The 14,693-nt window shown below is 41.5% G+C and overlaps 1 protein-coding gene across 4 annotated transcripts in view; it reads left to right on the forward strand.

Moving 5' to 3' along the window:
• Nucleotides 1-4,374: 4,374 nt before the first annotated feature.
• The window catches only part of LOC144529678 (thyroid hormone receptor alpha), a 106,349-nt gene continuing 96,030 nt past the window's right edge, over nt 4,375-14,693 (forward strand). For 3 of the 4 annotated variants that reach the window (XM_078268910.1, XM_078268908.1, XM_078268911.1), the window contains exons 1-2: nt 4,375-4,553; nt 5,474-5,572. The gene's annotated coding sequence lies outside the window, so the exon portion shown is untranslated. The other variant, XM_078268909.1, reaches the window with a different exon arrangement.

Consider the following 14,693-nt stretch of genomic DNA (forward strand, 5'->3'; position numbering starts at 1 on the left):
GTCGGTCTGGCTCAGGTTAAACTCTTTGTGAAACATGAATGCCACAGAACGTTCTTTTATTATCCAGTTTGACAGTCAGTTATAATGGAAAAAGAACATAAATAAACTACTTTAACGTATTTTTTCTTTAGGGCTTTATTACGTGGTATCGGATCGGTGCATAAACTCCAGTACTTCCCGATACCGATACCAGCGTTTTAGGCAGTATCGGAGCCGATACCGATACTGGTATCGGTATCGGAACATCTCTATTTGTAACACACGTCATACTCTGCAACTAACTGGCTAGTAGTTCTTACCTAGCTACTGAGCATGTGCGACTCCTAACAAAGATGGACGTGAAGATGTCTCACTCTGTAGCTAAAACAGAGAGCTCAACACACAGGGTGAAAAGAGGAGCTGCAGCAATGTGCAGTACAACAAAAATATGGTGTTTTTTGAAAATGAAACCATGTAAAACCTATTCTGGTACAACCTAACCCTAGATACAATTATGAACCTTAAAAATGAACATAATATGAGCACTTTAAACTAATACCTGTTTTCTGAACTGTCTTGAGTCCGGACTCAAGTACTTAAAGGCGCCGTAGGTAGGATTGTGAAGATCCAGGACTTAGCCAAAAACTTTGAACATCAACAACTTCTCAGTCTCTCCCCCCCTTTCCGCTAAAGCCCAAAACGGTCTCCTAAGCCCCTCCTCCCACAAGGCAGAATGAATGCGTGTGCATGAACAGTGATTGACACGCAGTTAGACACCCCCTCTGGCCCTGATTGGTGCATCTGAACAGGGAGCGGTGGATTTTTGCAAATAGTACTACAGGCTGTAGGTGGTCCCAGAGGAGCCAGATTTTTTTTAATTTTTTTAACTACATGCTTCTTGTAGTTCTACTGGAACATAGGGTCAGTTTCAGCAAATATGACAGAAAGTTAGTCTTACCTACTGCACCTTTAAGCCCTGTTACGCACAGAGTGGCTCACACGTGTGTTGTATTTTGAGACGCTTGACTACAGTGTGCGTTAGGGTTGGGCGGTATCCAAATTTTGATACCGTCAAACCTCCTCCCTATTTTACCGCGGTATACGGTATTACCGTGACTAATTAAAAATGATGATATATAAAGTGATATATATATATATTGGTATAAAGTGGTAAAATATAGCTTAGACGGCTGCAACATAAAAACGCTGCAACACAGTAATCAATTGATATAATCTGAAAATATTATTAAATAATCATTGGAGTGAGATCACTGCATAATAATGAGTACTTTCTTTTACTTTTGATATTTTGAAGTGCATTTTGCTTACAATACAATACACCTGTAGTTTTACTGAAGATTTTTAACATTGTAGTATTGTTATTTAACATGGCATTACACACACTGAGTAATACAAAAGTTATTTCCACGGTTCTGTCTTAGTGGTGAATAAAGATCCTTTACTGAAGTAAAAGTCGCAGTACTCCATTACAAGTGAAAGGCCTTCCTTCCAAACTGTACTTCAGTTAAAAGTATGTAAGTATTATCACTGATATGTTCTTAAAATGTAAAAAGTAAAAGTACCAGTGATGATTATTACTGATGCTTTTACATGTTGGAGTTCGACATGGAGCTGATTCTAGCTATTTAATGTACTGATATGAATTGACTGTACAATGCATGACATTTTATATGCTCAGTTAAAGGTATTTAAAATCTTTCTCTGCAACGTAACTATAGTTTTCAGATAAATGTAGTGGGGTTACAAGTACAATATTTCACGTAGACACGTAGAATGAAATTAAAATGCTCAAGTAAAGTGCCTTAAGTATCCCGGAATTGTACTTAAATACGGTACTTAACCCTCCTTTTGACCTGTTTTCAAAGTTCTTACATCAGAAATTTGAGTTTCTTTCAAGCAAATTGCCCAAACATGACATGGACAATGCTCTTCTCAAGTAAAATTAAGGATCAGATCACTACTTTCATAGAATTTGGGGCGTTTTATTAAATGTTATAGCATTTAAAAAAAAATGAAATGGTTTCTGTGGGCAGCTGTGACTCAGGTGGTAGCGTGGTCGTCTGCCAATTGGAAGGTCGGTGGTTTGATCCCTGGCCCATCCCATCGGGGTGTAAATGTGTGTGAATGTTTATCTGATGAGCAGGTGGCGCCTTGTACGGCAACTGTGGCCAGCAGTGAAGTGTGTGAATGGTTCCTGTACTATGTAAAATAATTTCAGCTTGAGGTATCATTTCATACAAAAGAGGCTTATTCACCATGAATAAAAAAAATAAAATAAAAAAATTGTAAAAATTAGTGCCAATAAGTTGATGGTAGTGGTGAATCGGGTGGTAGTGAAAAAAAGCACAGAAAAAAAGCAACAGAAAACCTCCAACAGAAAAAAATAAAGGGTTAACCAGGGAGGAGCAGAAACCAGCAAAGGGCACGGCCCTTGTTAACGTGGTTATGATGCAAAAACCAGCATGACACCCATTGTCTTAACTGTGGCGTTCAGGCTTATGGTCAGGAGCCAAGACGAAGAAAATGTCCAGAAACATCCTTTGACACAGAAACGGACAAGGTCCCAGATCCAAGGGTTTAAATTCAATTCAGTTTCTTCCTCTCAGAGGGCCCCCAATGGTTGCCACATGTGCATCTCAGCCCTGGGCTAACACCGTGACAGACCGATTATCGGGCCGTTTTTTTGGCAGTTTGCAGATTATCTGTATCAGCGATTTATATCCCTGACGACCGATAAAGTTAATGAATTAAAAAGTGTGCTACTTTGGCTCGGCTACAGCTCTGTGTCTGTCCCTCACCACTGAGTCTGACTTAATGTCCCGCCCACAACACTCTCTGAATATCTTTTACTGGGTATTATGTTGAAAGTTTCTAATTTATTAAATGATTTCTTAAAGCATTTAAAACAAAGTTTTGTGTTGGAGTTTGTAACATTCCAAAATCTTAATTTTGACTTCAAGATTTTCATTTTCACTGTAAATGAGTGTGTGACCTCCACCAGTGGTGTAGTCTAATGTATTTCAGCGGGTATACTGTACTATATAAATATATGGACCATAATGGACATATCAAAGTGGGGTGTCTGGGTGTCCTCCCCCCAGGGAAAGACTTCATTTCCTGCATTCTGATACACTTTAATGCACCAATTTATGGTGAAAATCCCTTTATTTAGCCTATGTGAAGGAAAACACAGATGGCAATTCAAAATATATCAAAAATATAATGGAAAGTATGTTGTTACGTGTCATTGCACATTTTTAAGTGGGCATATGGAAATCCTGGAGCTTTCTTAGTGGGTACACTGCGTATACTTGCGTATCACGTAGACTACACCCCACTGACCTCCACCTCCACTACTTTCTGTAACTTCCTTTTCCTGTTTCTCACAAAAAAATGTCAACCAAAGTTCCTTTTCTTTTTATCTCATTATTACCTAAGGCAGTTAAACAGAAGTCCCCAGTAGCACATCTACTCAAGCACTTCCTATTTCCATTTCCTTTGCTCTACTGCACTACTTTTCAGATGCAAATTGTGTACCATTTCACTTACATTCAGTTTACAGCCAACTAGTTATAGTAGACCTGTTGAAGTTGTTACACACAAAACAAAAGGATCAGCTTAAAACATGTACATGACATTTCATTTAATTGAAATAGTTCAAATTAAAATTAGCTTCACTTTGACCAACTACAATAGTAAAATACTTAATATAATCCGACAGTAATGATACTAATGAGTACTTTTTGATACTTTGATACTCATGCACTGTAACCTTGAAGATTTTAGTCTGTTGAGTCAAATCACTGAAGGAGGTAACACGATGGTGATTGAGCCCCTGATGAAAGTATTGCAATATTTATATATTTGCAGTATTTTGAACTGGGTGTCTGCCTCTACATTTCCTGGAAAATTATAAAATGTTTCTCCTTTGTAATGAAACTAAGCACACGCTACTGAAAACGTGACAACAAGCCCCAAAACCAAACTCTCAGCACAGAAATACAAATTCTATATCAACCAGGATTGAAAGCTTAAAGATGGCCACTTTAAGTACAGTTGCATACTAAACTGTATGTCAATATGAATGTTTTTTTTTTTTTTCCCCCACCACTGACAACCACTTATATTTCGCCTTTGAATGTCGCTGTGGAAACGAGTGACATTCTTCCTCTGCTTTGCTGACATTCCCCTTTAATTCTCCAGGCTCTCGGGATTATGCAATCCCCCCGCTGCAGTACTCGTCATGGGCCGGTAGAGGGCGGTGTGGAGCCTGGTAATAAATCACCTCTCTGCCGGGAGCTCTGCTCCTCCTGACCCGCATTCACCCGTACTGTACAGGCAGGGAGAGGGGGGGTGGGGGAGGAGGAAGACCGACCGACCACAGAAAGCTAATGAACGCTGTAGAGTTCCATGCAGACCGTGGCCATGGCTTTGGCAGTCCCTGACAGACACGGCGCTCCCGTCCCCCCACACCTGATAGCGGACTGAAAGCAGGCTAACACCGGTAGAAGCATTAACGCTAGCTAACCTTAACGTTACGCCGTTTGAGACGGGTAAGTTAACTAGGTTGTCTTTCTACGTATTTGTTCTGCTTTTTCCTACTGTTCCGTGTTCACTGGCTTTATGTTAACGGTGGAGGCGGGTTCCTATCACAAGTCGAGCATTGGTGAGTGTGTCATTTTATTATACAGCTAAAAAAAAAAAACGGGAGGTAATGGTGCGGCGGTGCAACGTGAATGCTGCCCTCATGTCAACCCGGGCGCTACGCTGGCTGCTTCTACTGTACTGTACTTAACTGTAACGTTACTGCTTTAGCTACAAAGTTAATGCCAAGAAGCCCGGCCACTGTCCTGTAACGTTAGCTCTCTGTGTGCCGTTTGACAAAGTATCGCTGCAGTTTAACCTGCATAAGTGCCATGGCATGTGCTTCCTTTTACCGTCTTTATATTGATGTACCTGGGTCAGGTAACGTCAGGACTCCAAAGTGCACGCTTATGGTTGGGACTATGTGATCACTGCAACAAGAAACCTGTTAACCCTCACTCTGCCCTATGTGACGGTGCAGTCTGCTCGCGTGAGATATGTTATTCAAGAGGAATCGTGAAGGAACAGAGAAAGGGCTTTGTGCCAAGATATAGGCAGTATATAGGCTGCTATGTATGTAACGTAATGTGTACTTATATATGTGGCCACTGTTCACATTCCTTTGCTGTGACATACCCACAGTACTTAACGTTAGGTCTGTCAGTGCAAAAGTGTGCCAAAGTATGCTTGATATGAATCATGCATGCGTTCTAGGACAGCATGCAATATGAAATTCAGTCTATTGCTGCTCCTACATAATGAGGTGTGGGCTGTGATATATTGAGTTACACGTAATGCCAGGAGTACTTGCGTTGTGAGCGTGTGGCTAGTTTAAAGTTATGGTTAGGAGAAGAAATGTGTTAATAATGTTTTACATTTTTAATTCCAGGATGAGGACAACCTCTTCTGTTTCATTGGTGGACCATCAGACGTGATTCTGTGACTCATCCTGGGCACAGAGCGGCTGTTGAAGACACCCTGGGCTAAGGTAGGTGACCAGGACAAATGTCAGAGCAGTGTGCAGGGCTCGGGGTAGAGTGTGAGTAATTTCCCTCCACTTGGAATGTTTTCAGTGTTCGCCTAAAATGTCTACACAACACGCTAAGAGTAAAGGTGCTTCTGCCCTGCAGTGTGCATCACGCACAATTGCACGTTTCACACGACCCGTTGTCCCTTCCACGTTTTATTTGTGAGCGGATAATATTGCTCAGCTGGAGGAGACGTGACGTTTTTAACGCGCCGTGGCTCATTTGCCATTTGTCTTTTTGTCTAAAATCTTCCAATCCGGTCAATAATTCATTCAACATGCATGTGATGTTTTCATATAGAACATTTGCCGAGATGCAGAGACAAGAAGGAGAACTCTCTTATTAACACAACTGGGTGTAAAACAGGAATGACTATGGAACCAACAATAATATTTCCCTGGAGTGCAGAGGCCAGGCCTACTGTACATAAAACTACCCACAAAGCAACACCTTGTTTACAAGAGTTCCCTGCCAGTAACCCATTTTATGATTTTTGGTAGCTGGTGGTTTTTATTGCTTTTAAGCCCTTCCAAAGATGAATTAGTCTTTATGAGTCCTTTCCTCAGACTTGTTTTCTTGGAAGAAAGGCAATTTATCTGATTGGATATTATTTTTTTTAAACCAGTTTTGCAAGCAATGACACAATACTTAATTAATCCTTTTTTTATTGTCATAGAAAACTGAAAGTAAAAAAGTATTCCTATGCTGAATTGAATGACAAACCAAAGAAAGTCGATGTAAAAATTCTGCGCGTGTGTTTGTACATACAAAGCCATAATCTCTGCCCGCAGCCAGACGTGACCCCTTTTTGACGTCCGTCCCTAACAACCCCCCTCCCCCTTCCCCCTCCCCTCCATTTTCCCATCGCTCGTTGCTGCAAGGCATCCTGGTTTTCCGAGGTTGAGGCTTAATGTATAGCGGGAGGGGGGCGGAGCGGGGGAGAGACGGGAAGAAAACTAGTCTCTCGCCCCCTGCCTGCCTGCCTGCCTGCCTCTCAGTCTGAGAGAAATCAGTTACATAACAGCCGCTGTGGAGGCAGCCGCCGCTGTCCCAGTCCCCGAGGTCCCACGGCCCGCTTACATCACAGACAGGAGGAGGAGGAGGAGGAGGAGTTTGGACACTTAATTGGATTTGATGCGAGTGTCTATATGTAACCCACATACTCTGGTTTCAGCTGTTTACTTGAAGCCTTTGTACCGTGTACGTGAAGGATTGATTCCCTAAAGATTGCTGCACTTTTCCAGATGCTGTGAAAATTTCAGATCAGGATTCATCCATATGTAGTATTTGGCCCCACCAACGTAGGGCTACAACTAATAATAATTGTTTTCATTACACAGTATTTCATTGATTGTTTTCTATTAGCGTAACTGTTAAAAAAGAAAAAAAGAAAAGAAGAAGTGATCATAACAAGTTACCAAATCCGAAAGTGACATGTTCCTCGCAAAAGTGCTGAAAGTGCTAGATACTATTTCTATCGTTGGTTTCTTCAGGTCATGAATTGCAACTTCTCCTGTTTTAAACGACTTAAACAATCAATTCATTTTGTGTTAATCAACTAGTCTAAGGCTGCTTTTCAGTTTATCACAAGATAGTTTTCATGTTATTATGAGAACTTCTTGTTATCACTAGATACAAAATTATTCAGCCTTTATACACCATGTTGGTCTGTTGTTAGAACAAGAAACTTCTATACATGCCTTGTATCATTTTTATTTTTTACTTTACTACGGTTTCTATTTTATTTTATTTACTTCAAATTATTTATTGTTTAATGTTTCTACTTAGCTGTACTTCTTTCCATCTATGCGCTTCTGCAAAACCTGAATATTCCCCTCTGGAGCTCAATATAAGGCTTATCTAATCAAAAAAAGGCAAATCTTAGTTAAAACGAGAAAGGATCAAGAGATGACATTTCAGCCCCGGCGAGACAAATTGACAATTTTACAGAGGCCAAAGCACTATTCATCCGTATCCAGATATCTGTGCAGGACTACTGGGGGCTTATCTGTCTTGGGCAACAGGCTTACTACACACCATTTCTCACATGGCAGTCAATCAAAGTAGTTTAATACATTTAAAAGTGTGAAATTACTTTAAGGGCGTTTTGACACCTATAGTTTGTTTACTAAAGGATTTTTGGGGCCGATCCCCGATTGCTGGAAGCCATATCGGTCGATACTGATTACCGGGTCTATTTGAAGAGCTTCTATTTATCATATATTCATTTGAATATTCTTAACAACAATGTATAAGTATTAAAATTAACAGAAGATGATGTATTGTGAATTGTCAACTGTTTACTTTTATTGACGGGAAACGTTCACCATTCCACTTCCTCTGTTAGAGACCCACCTTAAACAGCTTAGAGCTTAACATATAAAGCCTTATTTCGGAATAAATTACAAAGAAAATGGTAAAAAAAAAATTCTCACGAGTAGTGCGTCATCTGATCGGCCTTCATGGAGACCACCGGTCAAACTATTTAAAGCCTTTATCGGCCGATAACGATCGGCCGATCAATCGGAGCACCCTTGTCGTTTACTTTGGTTTGAATCAGTTGATGAGTTTGTAAACTTGGAGCGATTTTCCCCTTGGTTTGGTTTCACACCTGGAAAAATCCAAGCGTACTAAAATGCGTCGTCACAAGTCGAGCTAAAACGTTCACTCCTCTTAGTGGTCGGATGTGTCTGGGGGGGGGGGCGGCAGCAAGAAAGTAAATCCAGGAAGAAGGTCCGGTGTTCTGGACTAGTGCATATTTCTTGCATCTCCATGGTCAAACCAGCTCATTTCATTGAAATGATTAGACATTGTCTCGCGAGAGACGTTACTACGTCTGCTCTGGTCACCCAGACCTTGCTCCGCTCGGTCTCCGACTTTAGCGGCAGCTGGTTTGACCACGGAGATGCGAGTGACGGGACGGCGAGTTTGACTGCTGTTTATTCCTGTGAGAGAAACACTGCAAGCCGCTACAGTTTGCTGCGCCGCTGCATCGCAGATTGCTCAGATCTCACACCTGACTACAGACGACATTAGCTCAGACTTGCGGAGTGTGTGTGTATGTACAGCTGGTGCGGTTCGATGAGGGAATCACGTTCTCACGGCAAACAAACTGCTCCAGAGTTTGTTTGAAAGCGTTCCGAGACCAACTCACCAAGCAGGTCTCGGCACGCTTGTTTGGTCCACTTTTGGTGCCGTAACAATTCAGAATTTTTCTGTACAGTTCATTGTCTCAGAAATAATTGCGATTAACTACATAATTGTCTCCCTTCTGTCAAATTTAAAAATATTTATTACTTCTTTTTTTTTTTTTTAATACAAAAATGTAAGTGTTTAATGAATCCCAGGATATATCTTTTGGTTCTGTCACTTAATATGTGACCCAGAACATGGGTACACAGCCTATGAAGTAAACTTATAGGACCAAGTTACCACCAACAATTACCAGTCATACGCCTTAAGCTAACGTCAGCAATTAATTGCGATTAAACAAAGAAGCCGCGATTACGTAAAAAAAAAAAAAAAATAGGCCTAAATAGCCTTTAAAGCTCTAACACTTTCAATCAGATTTCTGTAATTCAGTTAGGTTTATGTACATCTGTCTGAAAGTAGGGCTGCACTCACATGTCCTCTGTCGGAGCCCTCCAGCCAGCTGTGTGTGTGTGTGTGTGTGTGTGTGTGTGTGTGTGTGTGTGTGTGTGTAATTACTCTCACTGCGAGAGTGGGGAGACAAAAGTTCCGCGCTGCAGCTTCAATGGATCAAAGAAGATTAATCAACGCTACTTTTAGCATTTCTCTCACAGTTGAAAGTCATTTGTCAGGGAAAGTTGATGAGCGTTTGGTGGCGCTAACTTAAATCAAATGTGAGGATTCGCTGCTTTTCTCTGTTTTTATATCAATCAAAGTGGAATGTCTTTTGGGTTTTGGACGGTTGGTTGGACAAAACAAGACATTTGAAGAGACATCGCCCTGGGCTCTGGCTAATTATGACCGCTATTCTTCCCTATTTGCTGACATTTTATAGACCAACCAATCGATTTAATCTCTTAAAGACAGCCGACAGATGAACCACTAATGACTAGAAGTGTTAGTCGCAGGCCTAGACGTGACTAGGTAAATGAGAGAGAACGAGAGGCAAAAAAAAGAATGGGATGGGAAAGATTCACGATTCAAAAAGCTTTATTGTCTAATATGTTGCCATGATAGAAAATGTTCTTTTGTGTGTGTGTGTGTGATGTTGTCGGTAGCATGAGTTTTGTATATGTATTGCATTGGGAATGAAGGATTTGATGTATAATGACTTTTTAGCCAGAGGCACTCTGAACCTTCTTCCTGATGCTAATAGCTCGAAGCTATGGTGGAGGCGGTGGGAGGCATCCTGGATGAGGAAGTTGGATTTTCTTTCCACTGCTTGTATATAAAGATCAGATGGCTGTTTTTGTGGAATGCCTATGATCTTAACGGCCTGCCTGGCTATCCTAGCCAGCTTTCTCTTGCATTTGTTTGGTAGGAAGCTGTACCAAGATGTGATGTTGAAAGCGATGACAGACTCTATCAGTGACTGGTATACTCTGGATAGAATGTCCTGTCTCACTTCAAATCCTTTAAGCCTTCTGAGGAGACACATGCGCTGTTGGGCCTTTTTGTAAATTGTGTCAACATGCAGGGTGAAGGTCAGTCCTTCCAGAAAAATCGGAGTTTTTTTTGTGATTGTTGCGGGCAAAAATCCTTGATTATGCGGCACGTTTAAAAAAAAACAAAAAAAAACAGAGGGACGTTTTTCTGGAGGGACTGTAAAGGTGTGACGGTGGTCAATCAAAGTACCGAGGTACTTGAAACTTTCAACCTGTTCCGCTACTTGCCCTTCCAGTCTCAATGGCGTGGATAGTGGATGAGGAGTATCAAACCGGTCGGCCCCTATGGCAACACAGTTCCTTGGTCTTGGTGACGTTAAGCTCCAGTGAGCTTCTCTTGAACCAAAGTGCCATTGTGTTGACATACTGCTTGTAAGTGGACAGGGAGTCGTCATCAGTGAGGTTGGCCACCAAGGCCATGTCATCTGCATACTTAAATAGCTTGAGTCTGTTGTGTATACACACATTGATTGCTTCTGTAAAGTTTGAGATGATTGTCAGATAGAGAAAGAGAGACATTACCACCTGGTGGATGTACTGTCCATAATACCTGACTGGACACACACACACACACACACACACACACACACACACACACACACACACACACACACACACATGGTATCATAGAAGCGCCTCGGGGCTTCTCCTTTGATGCTAGCATCTTTGGAATGTTCTTTTCTATGAAGGAAGGAACGTCTTTATTAAATACAGCCTCTATTGAATTAGTATTAACCCTCTGGGGCCTAAGCCATTTTCCCCCAAAGTTTTGAGTTGACTGGTTTACTTGTGTGATAATGCTAAAATGCTAACCTCAACCCTGTTATGCGCAATCAAGTTATAGACCTAATTTCTGTCAGGACAACCTGAAAGAAGGAAAAAATTGTCATGCCAGGCCCAACTAAGTCTTTTTCTATTTGGATTTTTTTCCCCAGAAAAGTCCATACCCTTTTACCCCAAAAGTTAGTTATTCCATCTCCCAATGCATTTCCTACGGTGGCCGACAGGGGCAAACGCACTGCAACTTAATGAAACCCACGCCAAAAATAGACAAAACACAAGCACATTAAGAAAACCTCTTCATAAATTTGACAACCCATGCGCAGCATTTAGCAAGCCCGCTGCAAATACACACAACACAACCAAATACACAAACGCGCTGCAAATACAGAAATGATGCAAAAAGAAGAGCACACAAACTCCGAAAACAGAAACGATGCAAGAACAAAAGCTAAATGCTGCGCATGTGTTGTTGTCAAATTAATGAAGATGTTTTCTTAAATTGCTTGTGTTTTGTCTATTTGCGTGTGTTTTCTTAAGTTGCAGGGCGTTTGCCCCTGACGGCCACCGTAATGTCCTGTCTGCTACAAGACATCCGGTGGCCAAATCACACTCATTTACACATCCAGGGCTGCCTGAATGACCTGCAGCTCTGCCTGCAACACACACACACACACACACTACATATAAAGTGCTCCTGCTTCAATCAGGTTAGGGTTAGCGAGTCAGTAAGTTACATAAAATATGTAAAAATCCGCTAAAAACTATTCATCCATGCTCAATGCACCATGGGCGCACGCCTTACAATACTATCTGAATGCACAAATGAGAATCTACGCATCAGCATACATTTTGGCAATTGATAATTTCATCTGCTGCACAACTACAGTACATACATACTGGCACAGCAGTGTTTTTAGTGCAAATGCATGTGTTTGGGGAAATTTCTAAATAGTTTTTTGTGGTTTGACTAGGAACTAAAGAATAAAGTGAGTGCTTATTTCACACTCTATTAAAGATACAAAGTGGAACGGTTTCTCCTTGAGGCAGACTGTTTGTCCTGCATCAGAAGCTTGTCTTGAATGCTTTTTCTTTCCAGTGCTCTGTCCTGAGGCTGAGCTGTCTGTGAAGCTGTACATGCTCTCTGTGTTTTCAAATGTTTTGCATATTTTAGTTTTTGCTGTGTTTTTAATTATTGGCTCTATTTATGGCAATGTCGCCCTGTCCGTCGGTTAGTCAGTCCACCACTTTAGTCAAGACTGAAGATTGCCGTGACGTGTTGTGCGGACACGGATTTCCGCCATTCTTGCTTCTGTTATTTTCCTGCGCACCCTGACAGCCACAACAAGTTCAACAACCACAGCAAATGGAACACGCACTAAAATATTCATAACAACAATAAGAAGACCGTTTTTAGGCAGAGAGATTTCCACTGGTTGAAATGTGACTTCCTTTGCTAAATGAAAAAATAAAACTGATTTTGTAGGGAAAAAAAAAGGTTTATTTATCCTACTCAGTGTAGTTCTACACCATTTAGATCAGGGCTGTCAAACTCATTTTTGTTCATGGGCCACATCTCCCTAATTTGATCTCAAGTGGGCCGGACCAGTAACCCCTCCAGAAAGTTCAGAAACTTTATCTGCCACAGAGTTTCTTGTCAGCTTGATGTTGGCGAGCGCAAGTTGCTTCTGCTGCGACAGTGTTCTAAGGCCATTGTAGGAAAAAAATAATGTTACGGACCCAGGAGAGAGGGGGTAATATTCCAAGGGAATTTTTAAGATTTAAAGACGTAAATTTATGGAAAAAGAACTCTGATATTCTCTGAGATTAAAGTGGTAAATTTGGAATTGGAATGAATTACTTCTCTGCAGTTTTCACACTTTGCAAAGTCATTCAGTGGGCCTGATTGGACCCTTTGGCGAGCCGGTTCTGGCCCACGGGCCAAATGTTTGACATCCCTGATTTAGATGAATGTACGGGGTCTGTACCCCACAATGGTGTCCACTGTGTCCGTCGGTAATGTGGGATAAAGGCAGGATAATATGAAGGGGATTTAAACAAAGCCTATTATCTTGAAAACTGGCCAAGGACCTAAAGGTATTAAGGTCTGGAATAAAGCAGAGAAGACTGGAATTTGTCTTGGAAAACATAAACCCTGGTATCAGCGTTGCGCCTAGCTCTCTACGTCTTGTAGTCAATGTAATTATAGATTGTTTGGCTACTTGAATTTGAATGACAACATTACATTTAAGGGGCAGTAAAACAATGAGCTACAACCTGATAAAACAACTGCAGAGTCAGTGATAACGCTCTGTGGGTTTCTCACTATGAGCTACACACGCAGTACACATTGGAGATAAAAAATGTAATTAGTGCAGCTTTACATCTTACTGTTTTGGTACCACTGTACAGTATGTACACAATATTGAAAAATGTCAAGTACACAATGTCTGGTCAGATTCATAATCGTGTTCACTCATTCTTTGATCAAATATTCCGGTATCTAAATACACTAGCACTCTAAAACCCCGTCCTATTGGTTCTTTTATTTTATTGGCTTTGCATGGATTTAGGCGGTATACCACACCCGACTAGTGGTGTAACGGACCATAGTTGATCCATGGGCCGTACGGATCAACAATCACCATTTGGAATGCATGTGAACCGCGGATTAATAATTAATTAATACATTTTTTATCGTTGTTACTTAAAGTAGGCTGATAAATCGCAAAAACGCAATTTTTAGCATGCTTTTTGAACGAAGCATGTTAAAAGCAGTTGATGGAGCCGGTCATGGCTGCTGGAGGAGCGGAATAACTTGAAAAGCCGCGACGCCGGCTACAGATCTCTGTCGTATCAGCAGCAGTTGGTTGTTGAGTTACCCAACAACAGGGGGCTTTGAGCCGGGTACAGGGCACCGCGAGCTGCCGGTCACTTCGGGGGACATTACAGTTAAGTTTAGGCAATGAAAAGTGAGCATTGTGCGATGACGACGATTTAGGAAAAAGATCATGGTTTGGATTAAAACACTCCCAAGGAACACACATTTCCAGGGTGAAAGTCCTTTTGTTTTCCCCAGGAAAGCAAACTCTGCTCCCTGGCTTGAACACAGTTTTTTTTTTTGTTTTTTTTAATGATAGTTCTTTTAAGTAATACATGGAAAGCATGAATCGGATGGGATTCTAACCCTAACCCTAACTAAACCAGGGGGAGGCAGTGTTTTCAGCATTAACACTTCACACTAATCTTCACAATTGTTTGTCCACGTGTCACACTTCAGGAAATGATGCATCTCATCAATGTGTTTCCATGCGTTTTTAAATTACAGTGATTTGGCCCAAAGAGGGGGGGGGGGGCATTGCGTCAATCATTTATGTGCTCATCCACTTGCCATTCCAGACGGCGCTGATTTAGATCTTGTTTAGGCTCATCTCAGCGGTTGTGAGTTACTGTCCGTTGTGTGGCAGCAGGTGCAGCCATCACACTGGTGCACACCACCATTCTTCAAATGAGTCTGATTGGCCCAAAGGGGGGACGGCATCATCCGTTGGTGACGGCATGGTTGCTGTCGCTGTGTTCGCTGTGGCAGTCTCTGTTCTGTTTCCCCTCCCTCCCTCCCTCCCTCCATCTGTGTTGCTGTCTCTTTCTTTCTTTCTTTCTTTCTTTC

The sequence above is a fragment of the Sander vitreus genome, chromosome 15 (assembly GCF_031162955.1).
Source record: "Sander vitreus isolate 19-12246 chromosome 15, sanVit1, whole genome shotgun sequence".
Taxonomy (NCBI): Eukaryota; Metazoa; Chordata; class Actinopteri; order Perciformes; family Percidae; genus Sander; species Sander vitreus.